Genomic DNA, 25,986 nt, shown 5'->3' with positions numbered 1-25,986 from the left:
AACTGCAACTTGTTGACCACTACTTAATTAGCTGTTGAGGGACTCCAGGGAGATACTATGGTGGTTCAAATCTGATTCCCATTAATTGACTTTAAAGCTGGATAAGAGCACTACTCTCAATACTGGAAGACCAACATTACTGTGTTACAACATGAGGTAAACCCTCCAGTTTAATTTAAAACCAGCAACACAGAAAAAAATTATCCTGTGCAATAATCTGTAAACATTTGAGAGGCCAAGAACTATTTAAAGCAAAAATTAACAACTTTATTTCTTAAAATGTAACTGAGAATAATAAACTAACAACTATATACAAGTCCTTCCTCTAACCTATCTTTTACCTTCCCTTCTGTAATACTAGTCTGATAAAATTCCCAATTAAAAGTTTCATGACAACACTTTTTATCTCAAAACTAAAATCCACTGTGATCTCCATTTCCGCCTTAGGATTCTATTTTTCAGATAATAGCCCTCCGGAATATTCTCTGCCTCCTTTTCAGAGCACGCATCCACAAATATATCTTTTATCGTCTAGTCTTGCTGTTGCAAGTCCCTTAGCCTTTCAGGAATAAACACTTCTGTCTGACCCTCTGCGTGTTCAGGTTTTTCCTGCACCATTACAACAAACAGGGTATCTGTTAACTGAACCTTAACTCCTTCATCTTTCTCTTTATCATAATTCACAGCATGAAGCAAAATGTAATGTGATCTGGCTACCACACAGTCTGGGAAAATACTAGGATATTTCTGTTTTAACTCCTCAGTTTCTTGATCTTCCTTGGGCTTCTCCACAACAGGGGGTGTCACTCCCACCTTGGATCCTGCCAAATCATTCCCAGAACAAACTGAGTTCCTTGAACTGACACTCTATCAATCGCTCTCACTTTAACTTTCCCAGTCTTAAGTTGGCACTCCAACCTGATCAGATATAGGGGGTCACTAAATTTCTGTCCATCTATCCCACAAATTACCACACTCTCAGGTAACACATCAGAAAGATGTGTTATTCACTCATCCCTTACTATCAGTGAATGGTTAGATCCTGTATCTCTCAAAATTATAACTCCTTACCCTTCTCCCCCCCCGTTCTTTCTGAGTAAACTTTACCCACAGAGGCGAATTCTTTGTAGAGATCAGGTACTAACTCCATACCCAGCCCCTGTCTAGGCTGCAGCTCCTCGGCTCTTCTTAGGCTCTCCTTTACTACATTCACTGGCTTAGCTTCTTTTACCACATCTTTTCCCACAGTGTCTTTCTTTAATGATCAGCGCTGTGTTTTTCCATGTCCCACCTTCAGGCAGTGAAAACATCTTTTCCCACTGCCCTTCTTGAACCACCAGCATAGTAATTTTCTGTGTCCCACTCCATTACAGTGAAGTCACCTGAGGCCTTTCACCTCCTTTTCACTCTCTTGGGATTCTTAAACCTGTGGTAAACCCTTGTCAGTGTTCTCTATTCTTTGTTTCATAGCGGAGGATCTCCCCTACTCCCAACTTGTATCCCTCACAGGATGAAATTCTGGCCGGAAGTTTGTCTTATGCACCAAGATGTACTCATCTGCTAATTCTGCTGCCCTTCTCACTTCCTGAACTTTCTATTCCTCCATGTGAATTCTTACCATCTCTGGAAGTGAGTATTTAAACTCCTCCAGCAGAATAATCTCTCTTCGAGCTTCAAATGTCCTACCTATTTTCAAAGCATGCACTAGGCTGAGAGAAGGTGAGTCGGGGCTCCAGAAGCAAAGGTATGAAAAATGCGGTGATAATGACAGTGCATAGAGAGATTATATAGTCATTATCACCTCTTTATTGCTACCTTTGCTTCTAGAGCCACGACTCACCTTCTCTCAGCCTAGGAAATACCTCCCTATTTCTCCCTTTTTGTTTAGCTTTGACAAAGGGTCAGTTAGACTCGAAACATCAGCTGTTTTCTCTCCTTACAGATGCTGCCAGACTTGCTGAGATTTTCCAGCATTTTCTCTTTTTTGGTTAAAAATTAGCCTTGTTGCGATAGGTTTAGAGTCACATGTAGGCCGGACCAGGTAGGAACACCAGGTTCCTTCCCTAAAGGGCATGAGTGAACCAAATGGGTTTTTCCTGACAATGAATCTCATAATTCCAGATTTTGACTGAATTCAAAATCCATCATCTACCACGACGGGATTCAAACCCAGTTCTCCCTCACATGACCTAGCTCCAGCAATACCACTGAGCCACCATCTCCCCTAGCCATTTCTATCTTAACGCAAAGGGCCCCAGTCTATTCAGTTTTCCCTGATTGTTTCGTTGAGATGCAATGAGAGATAATGCAGGAAGGTTAAAATCAAATCCAACAAGGTAGGACAGAGTTAAAACACAGTTGAAACTTTATTGCTGGAACAGCACAGCAGGTCAGGCAGCATCCAGGGAACAGGAGATTCGACGTTTCGGGCACAGGCCCTTCCTCAGGAAAACACAGTACCAATTGACATTTGGAAATTTGCAACATGCTTAAAGACCAGATGGCTAAAGCATGAGAGGCCATAATTGAGTCCATATTACAAGCAAATGACAGTCAAACATAATGTGTGGGGGAAGGAGAGTTAGAAAATGGCTGCTTCAGACCTTAGATACCAGCATCTCAGTGAAGGTAAAACCACAACTGGCAGCACAACTGCTGAATAGGATTAAAAAGCTTGCCCTTTCACAAAAAGTTGCAGGGTTGTGGGATTGGATGTATTCTTTACAATAAGAGCCTTCAAAATTGGAATCCTTGTCCCACAGTACCGTGCCCATGCTCCTTGCACCAGTGTTGGTATGTCAATGATGATGGCGCTATTCTGTCACAGCCACCTATTCACTTCTACTTAGGCGTCTATTCAATGCCTGACAATACTTGGGGCAGCCTATTTAATACTTGCTGTGGTGTCACATGCAAAAGACCATATTCTGGGTAACTGCTGACACCGATCCGGTCCCCAGGACCGAACAGAAAGCTGTCTGAGAGATCCAGACTGGCAGGGAGAGGTCAGACATTGAAAGTTTGGGAGGTCACACAAGCTTGGCAGATGCATTGCTCATTTCTTCACAAGCCACTGCCATCTTAACTCACTGCAAGTGTGTTGTGAATGATCCTTCCAAGTGCTTGGATGGTAGCAGAGCAGGAGCAGCTTTGTAGAAAGGTACTTGGCATGTCACCTTCCTTTGACCAACCTTAGTGTCCAGATAGGGGGAGGATAGCATTAGCTGCAGTGCATAAGCAGTGTGCCTACACTTGTGGCCATTCTGAAAATGATCATGGTCCGTGGGCTGTTATTACTAATTCAGATGGAAGACAATGCTTTCTCAGACCCCAGACTTTCAGTTCACAACGGGGAAGCCATGGCTGAGTGATATTATCACTGGACTGTTAAACTGGAAATTCAGCTGGGAACCTGTGGTCAAATCCTGCCATGGCAGATAGCGGGATGTAAATTCAATAAAGAATCCGGAATTAGGAGCCTAATGGTGACCATGAATTCATTGTGGATTGTGGAAAAATCTACCTGATTTCACCATTGTCCTTCAGGGAAGAAAACTGCCATCCTTACCTGGTCTGGCCTACACATGACTCCAAACCCACAGCAATGTGGTTGACTCTTGAATGCCCCCTGGGCAGTTAGGGATGGTCAATAAATACTGGCCTAGCCAGAGATGCCCATATCCCATGAGTAAATTTTTAAAAAAAGCCCACTTGGAGTCCCAAACCCAACTTTGGCAAGTCATGGACCAGGACTGGGTAGAGGAGAGAGGGAGAAACTGCTCCCACTTGCAAAAGGAACCAGAACGAGAGGGCATAGATTTGAAGCAAGTTGAAAAAGGAAGGAAGGGTGATGTGAGAAATAAACCTTCTCACATGACAAGTAGCTAGGGTATGGAACGCATTCCAGAAAGTGTGGTGGAGTCGGGTTCAATTGAGTCGAGAGCGGGGTGCTGGAAAAGCATAGCAGGTTAGGCAGCATCGGAGGAGCAGGAGAGTCAATGTGTTGGGCACGAGCCCTTCGTCATGAACATCAAGTTCAATTGAGACATTCAAGAGAGGCATTGGATGGTTATTTGGATAGCAATAGGTGCTAGGACGTTGGGATAAAGCAGGACATTGGCATGGGTGAGGGGGGGTGATCTCTTGAAGAGTTGGTGTAGATACAGTGGCCTTCTGCACTGTAAAACCTCCATAATTTTGTGATCCCCAAGCAGTCCAAAAGATAGACCTTCCAACCAAAGAACTACCAGTTGTTCAGGGTGTACCCATTGCTGTGATGTAGGAAACATGACAGAAAATAAAATGTACACAACAAGATTCCACAAACAGCCATGCATTAGTATTCAGTTAATCTCTTCCATTGATGCTAGTTGAGAAATAAAAACACCAGAGAGAAGGGCTTTTGCCCGAAATGTCGATTTTCCTGCTCCTCGGATGCTGCCTGACCTACCGTGCTTTTCCAGCACCACTCTAATCTTGACTCTGATCTCCGACATCTGCAGTCCTCACTTTCGCCTAGAACTATCCCACTGCTATTTCATCAAAATACTGGGATCCTTATGCATTTACCTGATGGGACTTGCGTTTAAATGCCACATCTGGCTGGTGTACCTCTGCCAGTGCAGCACCTAACCTTCAGCACGGCTCTGTCAGTCAATGTTTAGATTAGATTACATTATAGTGTGGAAACAGGCCCTTCGGCCCAACATGTCCACACCGACCCGCCGAAGCGCAACCCACCCATACCCCTACATTTACCCCTTACCTAACACTACGGGCAATTTAGCACGGCCAATTCACCTGACCTGCACATCTTTGGACTGTGGGAGGAAACCGGAGCACCTGGAGGAAACCCACGCAGACACGGGGAGAATGTGCAAACTCCACACAGTCAGTCGCCTGAGGCGGGAATTGAACCCGGGTCTCAGGCGCTGTGAGGCAGCAGTGCTAACCACTGTGCCACCGTGCCGCCCACATTTACTCATGTTGGAGTTTGATGGCCAGGTATGTGGACTGAAACCTGACCTCACAACATTATGATCAGGGTTGGGGGAGCTGCCAGGGAAACAGAAGCGGTGGGGACAGTCAGCAAAGACGGGCTGAAATAGTTCTTTGAAAAGGCCTGACTCAAGAGAATAAAAATGCCTGCTGCCAAGATAATGGAGTCAGTCGAAAAATTGATGAGTTATGAAATCGATTTCTTTTTTTCTGTGGGTTTTTCACATCATTCCCACCCACCGTTAGACTTGGCAATTTGCATGATTGCTACCTTATCTTTTATAGCTATGCTATTATATTCTTGGAAAAATATATACTGGGAGTGGAAGATTTCAAAGCGCGAGCAACAAATGTAATGAAATTTCAACCACTTTAGCACTGTAGCGCTCAATAATGCATTGAGAGTTTAAATAGAAGTCATCTCACAGGATTTTTCAGTATAATTGTGTCACATCAGGGCTTGAATCAATGTGTCAGTGATGCATCACGCTGTGCCCAGTTCAACAGCATGTTGTTGGTCTTTGGCATTGCATTAGACAGAAGTGACATTTACCATGATCTCAGTGCCCAACTATCCATGATATCCCCTCCCCAACCCAGCCGAGGACTATGTAGCTTCGTATTTGAAATGCACATTCCTGTAGGTCAATCAAAGCGAACATCAACTCTTTGGCACACAGCTGAGGTGCAGTACGGCCAGAGGAACTCGGTGACTGGAAACCGATCAGTTCCAACAACTGCGGTGACAAACCCAAAAGCCACGTCAAAGCAAGCCCGAGTATTTGACTAGTGCCTTTTCATGGCCATAGGGCCAAAGCGGTTTTTGAAATGTCCGAGGGGTTGAGATGTAGGAAACATCATGGCCAATTGTCACACATCGAGATCCCATGAACAACAGTGTGTTAATGGTTGGATAGCCCGTTTTCTTCTTCCATGTGGTCGGCGAAGATTACGTATTGGCGCCGAACTCCCAGAAGAGCTGCATTGTTTGATGAGTCCTCCTGAGAGAAAGGACCTCATCTGAAAGACAACATCTGAGGGCCACTCAGCTCCATGTTGGGAGTGTCAGTCTGGATTTGGAGTGCGGCATGAACCTACAGCATTTTAGACTCAGAATATACAACTGCTGCCCATTGAGTAATGTCCGATACTATGTTGTGTTTGAGTGGATCATGTTCAAAACAAAAGCAGTGCCTGACATACATCACTTTTACTGTTGAGCAGTGGCAGGCTGAGCATTAAAAGGTTTTCAAACAATGCAGTACTGTACCTTGGCTGTTAAAATGCCTCACCCTTTTTAATGAAACACTGAACTGTGGATACTGAAGACCTGAAAGGAAAACAGTAATAGCTGGAAAAACTCAGCAAGTCTGGCAGCATCTGTGAAGAGAGAAATAGAGTTATCGATTCCAGTCCAATGACCCTCCTTCAATTGTTCTTAGCTCTGACTCAAAATGCTAACTCTGCTTTTTGTCCACAAATGCTGTCAGACCTGCTGAGTTTCTCCAGCTATTTCTGCTTTTATTTTGGCACTTTTCAGGTAGCTGAATGCAGGACAATTGAAACGAATTAATACATTGCGTCAAACCTCATGGCACATAAGACGAGTTGAAAATGTTTTCCAATTAATCTCACCCCCCTCTTTTGTCTCTGAGATTTTAGCCTTTCCAAATATTTATTCAATTCTCTCTGAAAATTATTTTGAAAGAGTTCCTTTCCCATTCTTTCATAGGATGTAGGCATCACTGGCAAGACCAGAATTTGTGGCCCTTCCCAAAAACAGCTGCCTTGCTGTGAGTCAGGAGTCACATGTAGGCCAGGCCAGGTTAGAATAAGAGATTTCCAATACCAAAGGGCATTAATGAGTCAAATCTACGTCATACAATGATAGTTGCGCAGTCAGCATCACTGAGCTTTCAAGTCCAGATTACATTAATGGAAATTAAACTCCACCATCTGACACGGTGAGATTTGAACCTCTGACCCAGAATATTGGTCTGGTTTAAATTATGAGTCCAGTAACATTGCAACTATGCAATCGTTACCCCTAACTGCTTCCAACCATATTTCAAGTAAAGCCGTGTCTGCTGACACCCAAGATGCATTTTAAAGAAAGAGAGATAAAAAGCTTGCACACATAAAAAGAAATAAAGTGAAAGGATATGTTAGTAAATACTAAAAAAGTGTCACGCAAAGTTAATTCTTTTAAAATTTAGTTTATGATGGGCTATCTAATTGTGTGTGGATGGAATGAGAATAATCAGAGGTGGGGATGGGTCGTCGGCATTTACTGGTGGTTTGTTGGTGCCAACAAATACTTTGTTCAAAGAATGGCAGTGGTCTGACTAAAGGCAAGTGCCATGTTCCATTCTCCATGTGTCATGGTCTTGCAATTTCCTCTTTAGTTGGTTATGGGGGGCTTCCCATTTTGGGTCGCAATGAGGAAAATGGCAAGAGGGAAGATTACGTGAGGCATTTTCCCATTGTCTTGCATAACACAAACCCTCTTCTCAAAAGATCTTCTGCCTTTACAGAGCCATTCTCCTTCAAGTACCATAAGCACCAAAGTTCACAGGTTCTGCTGGTAGCCATGAGCAGGGAGCCCTTACATGGGCTAGGGGCAACTTATAAATAGGCGATCTCTTTCAGGTCACTGCTTTCAAACATTTCCCCAGCTCCCCATCTCCTAAACCATAAAAGCAAAGTATTGCGGATGCTGGAGATCAGAAGTAAAATTAGAAAGTGCAGGGGAAACTTAGCAAGTCTGGTGGGGGGAGAGAAAACAGAGTTAACTTTTTGAATCTGAGATGACGCTCCCCATCTCCCCTCCAATGCTTTTACAAATCATCTTAACTGCACACCCTCTGGCAACTGATCCATCAAGCAATGGAGACAGTCTCTCTTCATTCACTCAATCATGAAATCGCACATTAATCTTCCTGTAACCTTCTCTTCCCTTGATATTTCTAATCAATCTGTTCAGTGATGGAATAGCACACTGCTGGAGCAGTGGGACTTGAACCCTAGCCTACTGGCCCAGGTAGGGGCACTACCACTGCACCGCAAGGTCCTTCGTTTCCTTCTCTAAACAAAACCTCAGCTTTGTCACATGATTGAAGTCAGCGATGTGATGATACAGTGACTCCTCTTAAAGAGAGGTTTTAAGACAGAGGTACTGAGCTGGCTCGTTGGAAAGTAAACAGCTTGTCAGGCCTTGGGGCTTTTTAAAGAGGTTGGGGCAATAGAAGCAGCCTGGATGGGTGTGGCCAGCTCTGTCAGAGTAGGATTTCCGCTTTTTAGGTTTTTTTTAGTTTTGAGATTCAGCATCAGTTGTATTCAGCATTCAGCATCAATGGCGTCTGAACAGGGTTGGAAGCTGCAATAAATATCTCCTGGCTGCTACTCTCTCTGCATTTTCACTTGATTCTTTCCCCCCTTCTCTGAGCTGCTGGTTTGCATGTGAGAAAATTGGATTTCTGAATTTACCTTGTTGCCAAGGGATGTTTATGGGATGTTACTCTATTTGGACAGTTAATTAGTAATAGTTACTGTATCTATCATTCTGTTAAGTTTTCCAGTAGAGTTAAGTTATTCTGAGTTCCTCTTTCTTTGATTGTACCTAAACTACAGTGTTGAAATAAATTATGTTGTGCTTAATGTCGAGTAGTTTGACTAGTGGCATCATATCTGGAACAGACACTTCCCATCTATCTTTAAAATAAGAAAAGGTTAATGTCGAGGCTACCCTCTTAAGATATTTTGAGGGGGTCTGGTCTGGTCTGGTCTGTAACAGTGATTAACTGCAAGCGAGCGGTCCAACTTCTAACCCCATGACCTGCCGTTCCATTCTTCATAGCAAAAGGTCACTGCGTTCTTCGTCTTGTGTATTTCGGTCCTGTTGCTGGAAACAGCCATTCTTGGCTCAAATACTTCCTGAAAGGTGTAAGTCGCAAACTGAAATAGGTCAGCTGTAAAAGTACATTGAGATGGTGTTGGAGCTGGCCTCAAGCAATGGCAGTGAAAACCAGCCAGGGTTCCCTCTCCCAGTGATGAGACTTGTTATACGCCCTTATGTGTTGACTGTAGGGTGAGAAGAGAATTGGACTCAACCCTGTCTGTGGTCGTATGGTCCCCTAGACTGTTAATGTTCAACCTCTGGGGCCATACAAGAGAAATGGCCACTTACTTAGCTCAGGTATGATTAGATTACATTACAGTGTGGAAACAGGCCCTTCAGCCCAACAAGTCCACACCGACCCGCCGAAGCGCAACCCACCCATAAACCCTACATTTACCCCCTCACCTAACACTACGAGCAATTTAGCATGGCCAATTCACCCGGCCTGCACTTCTTTGGACTGTGGGAGGAAACTGGAGCACCCAGAGGAAACCCACACAGACACAGGGAGAATGTGCAAACTCCACACAGTCAGTTACCTGAGGAGGGAATTGAACCCGGGTCTCTGGCACTTTGAGGTAGCAGTGCTAACCACTGTGCCACCCAATCTTGAGGGGATGTACAGCCTACCCCTGTTCTTATGGTGCTATGACTGTAGAATACCTGTGGAACTTTACCTGAGTGTGAGATGTCAAAGAGAATGATTAACAAAGAGAAAAAGCTATAGAATATTTGAGTTTAGGAGATAGACACAGGGCAATCCCTCTCCTGTCATGAGCTTCACTGATTGGAAACTTGTTTCTAAAGTTATTGAGCCATCTCAACCCTCACATTTAGGGGTGATGATTTGGAGGCGCTGGTGTTGGAATGGGGTGTACAAAGTTAAAAATCACACAACACCAGGTTATAGTCCAACAGGTTTAATTGGAAGCACTCTAGCTTTCGGAGCGACGCTCCTTCACCTGATGAAGGAGCGTCGCTCCGAAAGCTAGTGCTTCCAATTAAACCTGTTGGACTATAACCTGGTGTTGTGTGATTTTTAACCTCACATTTAGGGGCAGCACAGTGGCTCAGCAGTTAGCACTGCTGCCTCACAGCGCCAGGGACCCAGGTTCGATTCCAGCCTCTGGCGACTGTCTGTGTGGAGTTTGCACATTCTCCCTGTGTCTGCACGGGTTTCCTCCGGGTGCTCCAGTTTCCTCCCACAGTCCAAAGGTGTGCAGGCTAGGTGAATTGGCCATGCTAAATTGCCCATAGTGTTTGGTGCATTAGTCAGGGGTAAATGTAGGAGAATGGGTCTGAGTGGGTGACTCTTCGGAGGGTCGGTGTGGACTTGTTGGGCCGAAGGGCCTGTTTCCACACTGTAGGAAGTCTAAAACAAAAGTAGTGGATTCCAGGTTAACAGTGGGATTTGGGCTCGAGATATCTGACACTTAGCTTTGAGCTGCCTCCCTGTACATCTCTTTTTCACACTCTGTCTAAGATAAGCACGTTCTGCCTTATGAAGATTCAGCATGGGGTAACTGATCAGCCTGTGTTTGACCCTTTGGTCATTAGATAGTGAACTCCCGCCTAGAGTTAATCTGCAAATGACCTTAGTCAGATAGGTTCGGAACCTTTGTCTCAATCACTGATCCACAGTAACTGGTCTTGTCTCAGTCTTTATAGATATGCTCAATATATAGTGGCTTTTCATTCTTCTGTGAGATTTGAGTATCATTGCCAAGGACAGCATTAACTGCTCATTCCTATCTACCTTTGAACTGAATGGCTTGCTCGACTATTTCAGAGGGAGCTACGATTCAACCAAGTTGCTGTGGCTCTGGAGTGACAGGTAAGAATGACATATTTCCTTGCCGAGAGAATATCATTGAATCAGGTGGATTTTTACAACAATCAATGTTGATCTTGCATCACCAATACCGAGACTGGATTTATCTTCCATTGACTGGACATTGCACCATTTACTGTGGGCAGATTTGAACCCATGTCCCCAGTGGCTTCTGGATTACGAGTCCAGTGAATTGCCATTATCATTCCACAACGTGATGTAATGAAGTGCCCAGACCCCTAAACGATGCCTCTGTACCTCTCCCCTCTTGTCTAGGCTGGACACTACACAGTCACAGGACTGATTATGACCTATTCCCTGGACTTCAACCCCTGACCGAGAACACCCCTGACTGGATGCTGGGAAAGGCCTACATATTCTTTAGTCCGATGTCCCTTTAAAATTATTCTTCGGACTTTGGAGAAGGACTGTGGGTGGTGGTGGGAGTAATTGAACAGCTCATTCAAAGAACCAGCACTTGCAGAACAAGATTGACTGACCTCCTTCTGTGTAGTACAATTCAATTAAATGGTATGTTGGCTTTATTGCAAATACAGGGAAAAAAAATGTCTTACAGCAATTAAATAAACCCTTGGATACCATGTACAGTTTTGCTTTGATTATCAAAGGTAGTATATACTTGCTATAGAGGGAGTGCAATGGCGATTTACCAGCCCAATTGCTGGGATTGCCTGAGGAAAGCAGACTGAAGAAACATGACCTGTGTCATAGAGCCATTGATTCATACAGCACAGCAACTGACCCTTCGGCCCTACTCATCCATGCCGACCAGGTTTCTAAACTGAACTAGTCCTATTTGGCCCATATCCCTCTCAACCTTTCTTATCCATGTACCTGTCCAAATGTTTTTTTTTAAATGTGGAAATTGCACTTCCCTCTATTACTTCCTCTGGCAGCTTGATCTGCTGTGTGAAAAGATTGCCCCCTCAGGCCCCTGTTAAATCTTTCCCCCTTCACCTTAAACCTATGCCCTCTAATTTTGGACTCCCCTACCCTGGAGAAAAAAGACCTTGGTTACCCACCTTATCAGTGTCCCTCATGATTTTGTAAACCTCTACACGGCCATCCCTCAGCCCCCTACACTCCAGGAGAAAAAGTCCCAGCCAATCCAGCCTCTCATAGAGTCAGAGAGTCCGACAGCACAGAGACAGGCCCTTTGGCCCAAACTGGTCCGTGCTGACCAAAATGTCCGTCCACACTAACCCCATTTCCTGCACTTGGCCCATATCTTTCTAAACCTTTCCTATTCATGTATTTGTCCAAATGTCTTTTAAATTTTATTAATGTACCCACTGCAACCACTTCCACTGACAGCTCATTCCAAATGCGTACCATCCTCGGAGTAAAAAAAAAGCCCCTCAGATTCCCTTTTATTCTTTTTCCTCAAACCTTAAACTGATGCCCTCTAGTCCCTGGGGAAAAAAAAACTGAGTGAATTCACCCTATCCATGCCTCTCATGATCTTATACATTTCTATAAAAATCCCCCCTCAGTCTCTCATGCTCGAAAGAAAAAAGTCCTAGCTTGTGGAACCCCTCCCTGTAACTCAGACCCTTGAGTCCTGGCAACGTCCTTGTAAATTTCTTCTGCACTTTTTCCAATTTAATAACATGTTCTTCCAGCAAAGTGACCAAAACCGAACACAATACTCCAAGTGCGGCCTCACCAATGTACTGTACAACTGCAACATAACTTCCCAATTCCCATACTCAATGGCCTGACTGATGAGGGCCTGTGTGCCACCAGCCTTCTTCACTGCCCTGTCTACCTGTGACTCCACTTTCAGAGAACCCTGCACCTGAACTCCAAGGTCCCTCTGTTCCTTCAGGGCCCACCATTCACCATGAAACTCCTACCTTGATTTGACTTTCCCAAATGCAAGACCTCACACCTAACTATATTATACACCATTCATCACTTCTCGGCCCACTTCCCCAGCTGATCAAGGTCCGGCGACAATTTCTGAGAGACTTCCTCACTGTCCACACTACCTCCTATTTTAGTGTCATCTCCTTACAAGTCAAACTTTCCAGTGTTGTTAACATTTTTGTAAATCTTTTCTGCGCCCTTTCCAGTTTTAATAGTGACCTTTCTATAGCAGGATGACCTAGAACCCTTTCTGTGGTCACTCTAACCGTAAGGTAATGTTCCCACAGTCAGGGCTCTCCTACCACTGATACCTTTGTCCAACGCTGCCCTGTTGAATTCTTCCCTCATTTTAAACACCTTGATTCAGCCACCTGTCTGAATTTAAAGCAAATGGAACTTGCCCTGAAAATTTGACATTGTTAATGGTGATAACACACCGATGAATTAACACTGCACCCCCTCAGAGCAACATGATGACCCCTCCCAATATCAATAAAATCATGCGAATTGTGATTGATAAGGGTGAGTGAGACTGGGGATTAGAATAGTTGGGTGGCTGTTTTTGACCTATGCTGATGTGCTGCAGATCTCTGTGATCTTTCCGTGCTCTCACTGGCTGATGATAAAATTAATGTACCCTGTAGTTCTTCATCCTGACAGTAGGGAGTGCCACATCATGTTCAGTGTTCTCAGGCTGGACAGGTCAGAGACAAGTTGCATGTATTTCATGCCTTTCACTACAGACCCCGTTATGGCTTATGAAGTACGTTTTGAGATGTTGTCGCTGTTGTGATATGGAAACCGTGAGAGTCAGGCTGTGCACTGCAATCTAGAACAAGCAGCATTGTGATAATCGAACTGATACTTTCCCTCAATGATGTTGGTCACTGTAAATAACGACCAAGGTGTTGGGAGAACCAGTACATGTTATAAAGTGTGCCATTCACATGGCTTAAAGGGTTTTCTGAAGGGCAGACAACCTAGCTAATACTCTCAACTCTGAACCTACAACCTCCCTGAGTCAGGGACATGAGTACTAGACCGGGAGGCTGTTCATACCCACTAACCGATACAAGCAAACATGCTCCTGCACACATTTGCCAAGAGAAGGCCACTGTGCCAAAAGCCTTCTCCACTGCCCTGTCTACCTGTGACTCCACTTTCAGAGAACCGTGCACCTGAACTCCAAGGTCCCTCTGTTCCACTAATACTCCTTAAGGCCCTACCATTCACCATAGAACATAGAACATTACAACGCAGTACAGGCCCTCCAGTCCTTGCTGTTGCGCTGACCTGTGAATCCAATCTAAAGCCTATCTAACCTACACTATTCCATTACCATCCATATGTTTATCCAATGACCACTTAAATGCCCTTAAAGTTGGTGAGTCTGCTACTGTTGCAGGCAGGGCATTCCACGCCTCTACTACTCACTGAGTAGAGAAACTACCTCTGACATCTGTCCTAGATCAATTACCCCTCAATTTAAAGCTATGTCCACTCATGCTAGCCATCACCATCCGAGGAAAAAGCCTCCCCTGTCCACCCTATCTAATCCTCTGACCATCTTGTATATGTCTCTAATAAATCACCTCACAACCTGCTCTCTAATGAAAAATGCCTCAAGTCCCTCAGCCTTTCCTCATAAGACCTTCCCTCCATACCAGGCAACATCCTGGTAAATCACCTCTAAACCCTTTCCAATCCTTCCTATAATGCGGTGACTAGATCTGTACACAATACTCCAACTGCAGTTGCACCAGAGATTTGTACAGCTGCAGCATGACCTCAATCGAAACGCAATCCCTCTACCAATAAAAGCTAACACACTGTATGCCTTCTTAACAACCCTATCAACCTGGGTGGCAACTTTCAGGGATCTATGTACATGGACACTGAGATCTCTCTGCCCAGCAACACTACCAAGAATCTTACCATTAGCCCAGTACTCCTTATTCCTCTTATTCCTTCCAAAGTGAATTACCTCACAGTTTTCTGCATTAAATTCCATTTGCCACTTCTCAGCCCGGCTCTGCAGCTTATCTGTGTCCCTCTGTAACCTGCAACATCCTTCCGCATTGACCACAACTCCACCTACCTTAGTGTCATCCGCAAATTTACTAACCCATCCTTCTATGCCCTCATCCATATAAAATATTTGTCATATAAAAATTACAAACAGCTGTGGCCCCAAAACAGATCCTTGTGGTACCCCACTAGCAACTGAACTCCAGGATGAACATTTCCCATCAACCACCACCCTCTGTCTTCTTTCAGGTAGCCAATTTCTGATCCAAATGGCTAAATCACCTTTAATCCCATGCCTCTGTATTTTCTGCCTACCTTGGGGAACCTTATCAAATGTCTTACTGAAATCCGTATACATCACATCAACCACTTTACCCTCATTCACCTGTTTGGTCACCTTCTCAAAGAACTCAATAAGGTTGGTGAGGCATGACCTACACTCCACAAAACCGTGTTGACTATCCCTAATCAACTTATTCCTTTCTAGATGATTCTAAATCTTATCTCTTATAATTCCTTACAACACTTTACCCATAAGCGAAGTAAGGCCCACTGGTCTATAATTACCAGGGTTGTCTCTACTCCCCTTCTTGAACAAGGGGACAATAATTGCTATCCTCCAGTCTTATGACACAATTCCTTTAGATAATGACAACACAAAGATCAAAGTCTTTTTATAGAGATAGGATTTATAATAATCACCAAGAGAGTCATAAAGTGCAGCAATGGATGAAGAAAGTCACCAGCCCATCTAGTTCAACCTCTGACCTGGTGCTTGTCTGTATTGTACTGAACAGTGTGAGACTCTGAGACCAGCTGCCTACTGTCCTTACATCAACAGTAGCTCACAGTGTCCGCTAACCTACACAGCATTCTCTTGAAAATGTAACAGGCAACAAGAACAACTTACACCTGGAGAGTGCCTTTGACATGTCATGATGTCTCTGGCACACAACAAAGTGAAGTTTCACACTGAGACACAGAACGTTTTAGCTCCAGTGATCAAAAGTTTGACCAAAGAGACAGCACACCATAGAGGCAGAAAGCAAGGGGATTCCAGGGATTAGGGCTCTGTCTCGTAAAGGTACCAATGGTGGGGCAACTGAGAAAGCTCCAGAGGCTACAATTACAGGAACATAGATGTTTTGAAATATGGTGGAGGCTGGAATAGAATTTAAAAATGTAGACTGAATAGAACATGCGTAGTATTTCAGGAAGTTCTCACTTTCACCTAGTATTTCAGGAATCTCCTGCCAGAAGCTTTGTTGGCATGTCAAACCTGTAACCAGGCACTCTGTGTGGCATGTGAACAACAGTACAATACAGTACAGTATATAGGTGACACACAGAAGTAAGGTCTTGAGTCGCACTGGTTGGCCAAGTGTCAAAGAGCTGGCAGTTCCATAGGTACCACCAGGTGGCAGTCACACGCGCACAACAATTTACATAATATTCGCAAACACAGTGAAGATCCAAAAGGATTGATCTATGATATCTGTCACCACTGTGACAAGTTGAAACAAGGTTATCCCTTTATTCTTACAATTCAAAACTCTTCTGAAGGAAGACATCAGGGATTGTAAGAATCGGGGTTAAAGTAAACGGAATGGAAATATTTGACCTGGTACCGTAAAGAGTTTGTGTTGCATTTTGGAGCATACAGTAATCAGGACAGGGTTGGGGTTGTAATATGGATTGTTGGGGACATGCACATTTAAGGTGGAGTGTGTGGGTGTGTGACAGAGAGGGACCTTGTGGGGTTGTGTGTGTGGCATTATCTGTGGGGTTATGTGCAGGTTTGTGTGTGTAAGTTTGTGTATGGCGTTGCACGTATGGTTGAGTGTGTGTGTTTGCATGAGGGGTGCGTTTATTAAGAGTTGTGTGTGTATTTGCACATGGGTTTGTGTGGGGGGGGGGGGGGGGGTTTACATGTGTGTGAAATATCCCGATTTAATTTCAGTGGTTTCTGATCAGATTGAGTTTAGAAATTCTTTGCAAAGTGATTTTACTTCGGCACCCACTGTACAGTAGCAATGATGAGCAGGTCGACAGTGAGGCAATGGTTTGGCAGTAACCTACCTTGACTAGGAATCCAGAGGTCCTGGCTATTTCTCTACCAGCATGGTTTCATACCTCACCATGGGAGTGGTAACATTTAAATTCAAAGGGAGGTCAGAGTCACAACCTTTAGTCTTTCCCCTGGCTTGGTCTCTTAGCACTGTTTCAAGACAAGGAATAACACTCACAACATACCTGCAGCAAGTCACTGACGGTGTGTTGGGGAGTGTAGAATCAGTATGAACTGCTTCTGAATGTCCTGAGGAAGCAGAAGGTACTAGGTAAGTATAGGTTGTTCTTTCTCTTTTAACTGTTGCCTGTTAATCTCAGAGGGTCGACGCACCAACACAAACGCATCTACATGTCCACACCTCCCAGCAGAGCACAGTGATGAAGTGAGTCTTCACGGCCTTGGGAAAATCCCAACACACTTTACAGCTAACGAAGTGATGTTTGAAATGGGGCCGCTTGTTGTCAGGCAGAGAGCAGAAGCAGCCGACTGTGCCCCCTGCAGGTGCTGGAGGGAGTAAATGTTTACGATGATACCATCCACTCAGCATCTCCACTGCCCTTTCGTGGTGGCATCGGGAATCTGCCTTAAGTTTAAGTTCGTTTTCTCTCAATCCTCCTAAAAGAGGTATTTGATACACCTGCCACTTAGAGCGAGAGTGGGCAAAAGCAGCAAGTAGGACTCTTCAGCTAAGACCTGGTTGGATGTTGTGATGATATAATTCATTCCTGGCGGCGCTGCTTAATTCCACTTTCTCAGCTGCCACGCTCTGTGCAGAGTACAACTGCTCAGACATTCCTGGCAGCCAGTCATTTATCTTCAGCTCACCAGAAACTGGAGTGTTGGAATTCAAAACACAGGGAGCTTTACATTTCTCATTTCTCCTCCCTAATGCCCTCGGTGATAAATGCGGCCAGTTCCCCTCAATAAAGCTCACTTATCACTGTGCAGAGTCCCTTCATTGTTTTTAATCTCGGACTAAAGATTGGCTTGTTCTGCACACGCCTGAGAGAGCATAGCCTTCCCTCCAACCTCCTGGTGAAAACATTCGATATAGCAGCCACTGTGCACGTAAAGTCCTAGTTGCTTCCTTCTTCTGCCATGATCTTAATCGTTCTTTGTTATCCCTCCCGAGACGGGATGACCCAGAAAGTCTGACTCCAACTATCACTTTGTAATGAACTGAATCCAGCACCAGCCCTCAGCAATTCCTGCGGCAGTCCCTGGGTCAATGGGTAAACTCTAAGAGAAGCTTAAGGTTCAAGGGGCACAGATCCCTAAACTGTGCAGTGGGTGACTTGGGCTAGGAACAGCGTGTGAAGGAAATCAGCCAAATTTCCCACTGCTGGCCTCCCCTCTCTGACAATTTTTACTCTAAAGTGAGCCACCAGGCACAACACACAATTTCACCAGGAGGAATAAAGCAGCCACTTACGTGGTCCCAAGACTTGCTACTTAAGTGGCTGAGAGTTGTTAACATTGCCATGCACTAAACAGCAGAGCATCAAAGGTCAAGCCACTTCGGAGGTTGCGGATGGGCCTGCAAGGAGGAATCTCATGCTTAAATGGTCCTCATGTAGAATCATACAGGCCCTTCGACCCAACTCCTTCATGCTAACCAGGTTTCCTATACTGAACCAGTCCCACCTGCCTGCATTTGGCTCTATCACTCTTGTCCATTTCCTATCCATGTACCTGTCGGAAATCCTTTGCAATGTTATAATTTGTGGTTCATTCTAATCGCGGCTCGCTGGCCTACAATTGGTGCCAACCACCAACACCCAAGTTTAAAATACTCACGCTTATTTCTAAAACCACTTCCTTCCCTCCCAGCACCCAGTGTGTCTGTGCTCCTCCCACACTGGCCCCTTGCCCATTTTTCCGTTGCATCACTCCATCGTCAGCAGCCAGATCTTCCCGTTTCCCAAGTTCGGAAAACCGTTTGGCTAAAAGGTCTTGATCACACACACCCTCTTCGTACTTACGGTAAAGCATCTTTCTTTAACCAGACTTTCAGTCTTTTGCCCTAATGTTGTTTGGTGTTAACATATGTTTGACGTTCTGTCTGTGATGTGTCGCGATATAAATGTGAGCTGTTTCCTGTGGTACTCAGAACTAAGTTAGAGATGACTTCCATCATTCCAATAGTTTTTGAAGTAATTCTTTTCACTTACACCATTTATCCCTCGGATGTTGGATATTTATGGAATATTCACCATTTATTAGTAATCTTTTCAAAGGTGTAGGGTACAACAGGAGTTGTTTGGCCAGCCATATGACAGGGCAGTTAAGAGTCAATCATGCTGATCTGAGACAGAGGGATTTTTAGGTCAATTCAGGGCAACTAGTAATGGGCAATAAATGCTGGCCAGCCAGTGATGCCCATGGAGAAGGCTCAAAGGGCCAGACGGCCTACTCCTGATCCTAGTTTTTATTCCATGCGCAAATAAGCAAAAGTGAATTTGTTTCCCTAAAAGACTTGTGAATAATTTAGCCAGATCTTAATGACAATCTGACAGCTTCAGGGTCACTTTTACTGTGTTACGGTCACCGTAGAGACCAGTAACTGTTAAAAACAAATCACCGATTGTTCAAATAAAAACGCACAAGATTTCATGTTTCAAGACTTACTTGAGTATTGCTGAAAAAGGAGACATGCTGTTGAATTTTTTTTTTGTCTTGTGTGAACACTAAAGGGAGCGACAGTTACTCCACGTGAGAACGAGGAGCTGATTTCGTAAAAGGCAGTAGCAACATGAAACAGCTCGCTTCAACTGCTGAGAGACCTTACCTTTCTGGGATAATCTGAGGCATACAGGATTGAAAGTGGTGGCCTTACCCATTCAGGAGACACAGTGCACACATATCTCAGCTCAGACTCTGCTCTACTGAGTAACTGTTACCACAATGAACAAACTCAAAGGAGTGTTGATTAACACTTTGATTTGATTCTTTCAACTGCAGAAAAGTCTCCTCACGCTGATTTTTAACACGAGCAACTATCACACGCTAAATTGACAGTTTATACTGTGCCTTACAATGGACATCCTATTCTTATGAAACAGTTGATCTCCACTCCCCGTGACCTGGTCTTTTTATACATTCCCATCTGGGTAACTTCTAACCTCCAAACTAAACTTCAAATCCCATCATAGGAGGGAAATATAACTATTGTGGGCTTGGTCTCAAACAACAACGACACAGAAAAAGATAGAGTATTGGTGCCGTGGTGTAAAGACAACAATCTGTCCTCAATGCCAGCAAAGTGAAAGAGTTGGTCATTGACTTCAGGAAGCAAGGTGGAAGGCATGCCCCAGTCTACATCAATGGTGCTGAGTTGGAGATGGTTGACAGCACCATTGTGACACTCACCAACAATCTGTCCTGACCCACCCACGTTGATGCTATGGTCAAGAAAGCACGGATACAATGCTGAGGAAATTCAGCATGTATATAAAAACTCTGACAAATTTATAAAGATGCACCATAGAAAGCATTCCATTTGGAGACATCACAGCTTGGTAGGGCAACTGCTTTGCCCAGGAACTACAGGGAGCTGTGAACACAGCCCAGTCCATCACACAAACCAGCCTGCCATCCATTGACTCCATCTATACTTCCCACTGCCTCAGGAGAGTAGCCAACATCATCAAAGATCCCTCCCACCCCGGTTATAATCTCTTCCACCCTCTTCTGTCAGGCAGAAGATACAAACGCTGAGAAGCACTTATCAGCAGGTTCAAGAACAGCTTCTACCCCGCTGTTTTAAGCCTTCTGAGTGGATTTCTTCAAATTTTAAATTTACCGTTGATCTCACTCTTTGTGTGCCTTCTCTGCAGCTGTAACAGTGTAATCCTCGCTCTGTTCTATCCCACCAAATGCACTTTGTATGGTATGATGTGCCCATACTGCACACAAAACAAAACTTTTCACAGTACCTCTGTCCGTTTGACAACAATAAATGAAATGAAATCAAAAATATGCCTGGAATTACAAAGTTAGTCTCCTGAATGGGGTCCATGCAACTGCTAGATTGTGATGAAGAACCATTCTGCTCATTAATGTTCTGTAGTCGAGGGAGCAGTGGAGAATAGCTGCTATCCTCACTCGGTCTGATCTATATGTAACTCCAGACCTACAGCAATGTGGTTAGCCCTGAAATGGCCTAGCACGCTGCTCAGGGTTTACAACATCCACTGCCAATGATGGCCAAATCCCGTGAACCAATCTGAGGCTCAGTTTCTGCTGGGTACTTGAAGACGTTGTGGTCAATGAAATTCCCCCATGGCAGTGGGGGAATGGCCACTCAAGGAAGGTGAGGGATGTGAAAGTTTCACCTTGTAAATCAGCATGACACCCACCCAAAAAAACAATGCCAAGTTCGAATACTCAAATGCAGAACCAGATTGACCTGGCTCAGGCTCCAGCATCGCTATTAATCAGTGCTTTTCGCGTTCAGCAGGTCATCAGTTGTTTAAGTGCATTGCTTATCCAACCCTAGTACAAAATAAATGACCAAATAGCCCCGTTCCTGACATGGCAATGAGAACTTTTCATTAAAACCGCGTGATTTACTGGGATGAAGAAATGAATATAGTTCTACAACCCCATAAATCTTACATCCAGGGATTGGAGATAAGGGAGAAACGACATAAGGTCAAGATTAGACAAGGTAATACAAAACTTGGCTCCACTGAGCTAATGTGGTCTTATATCACTTGCAGAGTCTAGAGTAATGTGGGCCAAGCTGTGAAACGTCACAGCAGCAGAAGAGGGCACTCCAAGCCAATTGGTGTCAAGTGGATGGGTTGCTTTGTGCTGGAGATGTTAAAACGCTGGCTACACCCATCCACAATGCTGCCCACTTCCCCACTCATGATGACTCACTGCCCAGCTTCCATCTCTGTGCCCCATAAGGAGTGACTTTCCCAAGTAAGGTCCATCAACTGATGTCCTTTGGATCAAACGATGGAAACGCGGGAAGTCAGTAACAAGTTCCTTGTGACAAATCCCCATCCGTGGAATATCAGGCTTTGAACTACCACAGGGAGAGTGATTCTTACTAAGTGGGTTCAGGCAAATCAGGGCCACCTATGCCAGCAGTCTCCACTGCGAAGGACCCTGATGGAAAGACACAAACAATGCTGCACATTATCAAGGAGAGTGCCCTCAAATGACTAAACCACCTTAGATACAGCACATAAGGACACTACTGATCCACATTGGGGATTTGCAGCTGCTAACTAAATTATAGTAACAGACACTGGAGTGCTTTTGAAGTGTTGCCAACGCTGTAATGTAGAAAACGTGGCAGAACATTTGCACACAGTAAAATGGCAATGACCAATCATTCTGCTGGATAGATATTAGCAAAGATGCGGAGGGGGGGGGGGTTTGACCTTCACCCCTCCCCACCCCCACTAGCCCCTGCCACTCCCTGTCCCCTGCCATCACTCCCAACTGGCTCTTCACACCTTCCTGTCTGACTTTTTGCCCTACCTCTGGCAAATGCAGGCAATTGGGACTAGTTTAGTTGAGGAAACCTGGCCAGCATGGATGAGTTGGGCTGAAGGGCCTGTTTCTATGCTGTGTGATGCTATGACTCCTGATTGGCTCTTTTTTGGGGAAAAAAAAGCCTTAGGAGGACACCACGGGGCTTTGGTTTAACATCTCCAACAGTGTCTCTGACAATGCGGCACTCCCTTGTTCCCACACTGAAACATCAAGCTTGATTTGTGTGTTCAAACCCAGCAAGGTCTTGAAACTTTCAGGACTCCTTCAGTGGGAGAGAGAACCTCCACAAGTCCATTTCCAACTCCCCCTCCTGTCCACACTGAAACATTACGGTTCCGTTGTCCGTCACAAAGAACATGGACTGAGGCTCAACTGAAGAGTTGCAGTGGCTCGGTGGTTATTACTGCTGGCTCACAGCACCAGGGACCCGGTTCAGTTCCAGGCTCGGGTGACTGTTTGTGAGCAATTTACATGTTCGCCCTGTGTCTCTGTGGATTCTTCTGGGTGCTCTAGATTCTTCCCGCAGTCCAGAGATGTGCAGGTTAGGCGGATTGGCCATGGGAAATACAGGGATTGGGTGGGATGCTGTTTGGAGGGTTGGTGCAGATTTGATGGGCTGAATAGCCTGCTTCTACACTGTAAGGATTCTATGAGTCCAGGTCAAGCCTGTTCAACCATTATTTTCAATGGGGCACCTCAGTACCCATTACTGAGAGTAGTTTGGTAATACCCCATTTGATTGAGTTGGCAGAGTGCTGGAAGGACAGACATCCACCAGATTGGGTCTGGGGAGTTGATGAGAGAACAACCGAGATGTATGAACCTACTTGACCACCTCCTGACCTGTGTTGATGCATGTGTCCAAGATGGTACTGGTAAGACTGTGGTGATGAGACCCCCTGCTGGAAGTAAAGCCCACCTTACACCGAGGACATGCTCCATCAGGCTGTGTGTGGAATTATCACCATACCAGATTGAGAAGAGATTTAACAGTTTAAAAGCCGGAGGTACAAGTGACCGTTGGCTGAAGCAGAATGGTATTCATCCACCATCTTGAACATCAGGGTTGGCACGGTGGCTTTTAGGGCGACTGTCTGTGTGGAGTTTGCACATTCTCCCCGTGTCTGTGTGGGTTTCCTCTGGATGCTCCAGTTTCCTCCCACAGTCCAAAGATATGCAGGTCAGGTGAATTAGTCATGCTAAATTGCCCGTAGTGTTAGGTGCATTAGTCAGAGGGAAATGGGTCTGGGTGGGTTACTCTTTGGAGGGTCGGTGTGGGCTTGTTGGGCCGAAGGGCCTGTTTCCACACTGTAGTAAATTTAAAAATCTAATCTAATCATAGCACCCACTCCACAGTTACCATCGGTCGAGGGGATGAAAATTAGTTCATTGAGAAAAACATGCCTGCAGCAGAATCCAGCGGACCTAAATATATGACATTTCAACTAGTGATGCTACAATACTGAACAATGCAACTGCTAAACGGCAGAAGCAGCGAGCAGTAAACAAAGCTTTATGTCCACAACAAACAGGACAAATGCAAATTACCACCCAATTACTGCCGAATCACTGCTTTTGATTGTAAGGAAAGTGATTGAAGAGATTATCAACAGTGCTATCAAGCAGCACCTGCTCAGACACCCCCAGTTTGGGTTCTGCCAGGGTCACTCAGCTCCTGACCTCATTACAGCCTCGGTTCAAACATGGACAAAAGAGCTGAACCCCAGAGTGGAGGGGAGAGGGACAGCCCTTGACATCAAGGCAGCATTCGTCCAAATGTGGCATCAAGGAGTCCGAAATACTAGAGTAGATAGGAATCAGGGGAAAACTCTCCGCTGGTTAGAGTCATACCTGACACATAGGAAGATGGCTGTGGATGTAGGAGGTCAGTCATTTCAGCTCCAGGACATCTCTGCAGGAGTTCCTCAGGGTAGTGTCCTAGGCCCAACCATCTTCAGCTGCTTCATCAATGACCTTCTCTCCATCATAACGTCAGAAGTGAGGATATTCGTCAATGATTGCACAATGTTCAGCATCATCCGCGACTCCTCAGATACTGAAACGGTCCACATCCAAATGATATCAAGGCTTGGGCTGAAAAGTGGCAATTAATATTTGTGCTAAGTAAAAGCTAGGCAACAATTATCTCCAACAATGGAGAATCTAACTACTTTGCCTTGATATTCTGTGGTGTTACCATCACTAAGAACAAACCACTATCAACATCCTTGGGCTCACCATTGACCAGAAACTCAACTGGGCTCATCATAGAAACACAGTGGCTACAAGAGTAAGTCAGAGGCTGGGAATCCTGTTTCAAATAACTCACCTCCTGACTCCCTAAAGCCTGTCCACCATCTACAAGGCACAAATCAGGAGTGTGATCGAATACCCCCCACTTGCCTGGATGGGTGCAGCTCTAACAACACTCAAGAAGCTTGATTGGCACTACATCCACAAACATTCACTTCCTCCACCATTAATGCCCAGTAGCATAGTATGTGCTATCCACAAGATGCACTGCAGAAATTCACTATAGATCCTCTAACAGGAGCATCTAAACCTGTGACATCTACCACTGTGATGGATAATGGCAGCGGAAACATGGGGACATTGCTAACTGCAATTATCCCTCCAAACCATCCTGACTTGGAAATTTTCTTGCTGTTCTTTCACTGTCGCTGGGTCAAAATCCAGGAACCCCCTCCTGACAGCACTGTGGCTGTCCCTAGACCCTAAGGACTGCAACAGTTCAAGAAGGCAGTTCACTACCACCAACCAGGGCAACAAGGGATGGGCAATAAATGATGCAGTGTGGCACTGGAAAAGCATAGCAGGTCAGGCAGCATCTGAGGAGCAGGAGAGTCGACATTTCACATTCCGGATGACCCTCCTGCCCCTTGGATGTTGCCTGACTTGCTGTGCTTTTCCAGCACCACACTCTCGACTCTGATCTCCAGCATCTGCAGTCCTCACTTTCTCCCAACAAATGATGCAGTCAATGACGCTCACATCCCATGGATGAGTTTTATAAAGCAATGCAATCCTGCATCCAACTTAACAGATCAGACCTCTCCTGCCCTGTCACATCCCAGTCCGGCCTCAGCACTTGACAACAACTACTCAACTCTACCAATCTCAACAACTGGCTTTAAAGTGTTAATGCAAGAAGTCTTAGTGGAATGAATATCTCCAGCTATTTCTGGAAACAGCACTCTTTTCCAATTCATAAACAGCTCACAGAGCTACAGAAAGCCGTGTATGCCTATTATGTCCGTGTCAGCAGAATTGGCCCCATTTTGCTAACACAGTGAGAATGCATGTGCTTTAAATAATTCATCACAAACACAGCATCCTATTAACAGAAATTAGCTTGAAACATGTATCAGATGGTGCAGTGAAGAATGTTAGTAAATACACAAAAATTGTTATCTGCATTTATATGAGAAAATATATATGATTACTTTCTTTTGTAAAGCGCTTTGCCCTGAGCTTGTGAAAGGAGCTATAGATATGCAAATTTACCCTATTTTAAAAACTTCCTGATCAGGAAATTCCTTGTTCCAGCAGAATTTCACTGGAAGTGTGGCAGAACGCCTGTGCTTCTGGTCATGAAATGTCAATGAGCTCTGTCGCTGTACACTTACTGTGAGTCACACGAATGGTATACTGCAGATTTCTGGGCCTATTGTCCTCTGCATGCACTTATATCCCTGCCTCGTGCTACAGAATTGCCTCCCTAATCTCTCTCCACCATGT

The sequence above is a fragment of the Chiloscyllium plagiosum genome, unplaced genomic scaffold (assembly GCF_037043375.1).
Source record: "Chiloscyllium plagiosum isolate Xiang-an unplaced genomic scaffold, Cpla_swu_hap1 HiC_scaffold_14, whole genome shotgun sequence".
Classification (NCBI taxonomy): Eukaryota; Metazoa; Chordata; class Chondrichthyes; order Orectolobiformes; family Hemiscylliidae; genus Chiloscyllium; species Chiloscyllium plagiosum.
This window is presented reverse-complemented; position numbering follows the sequence as displayed.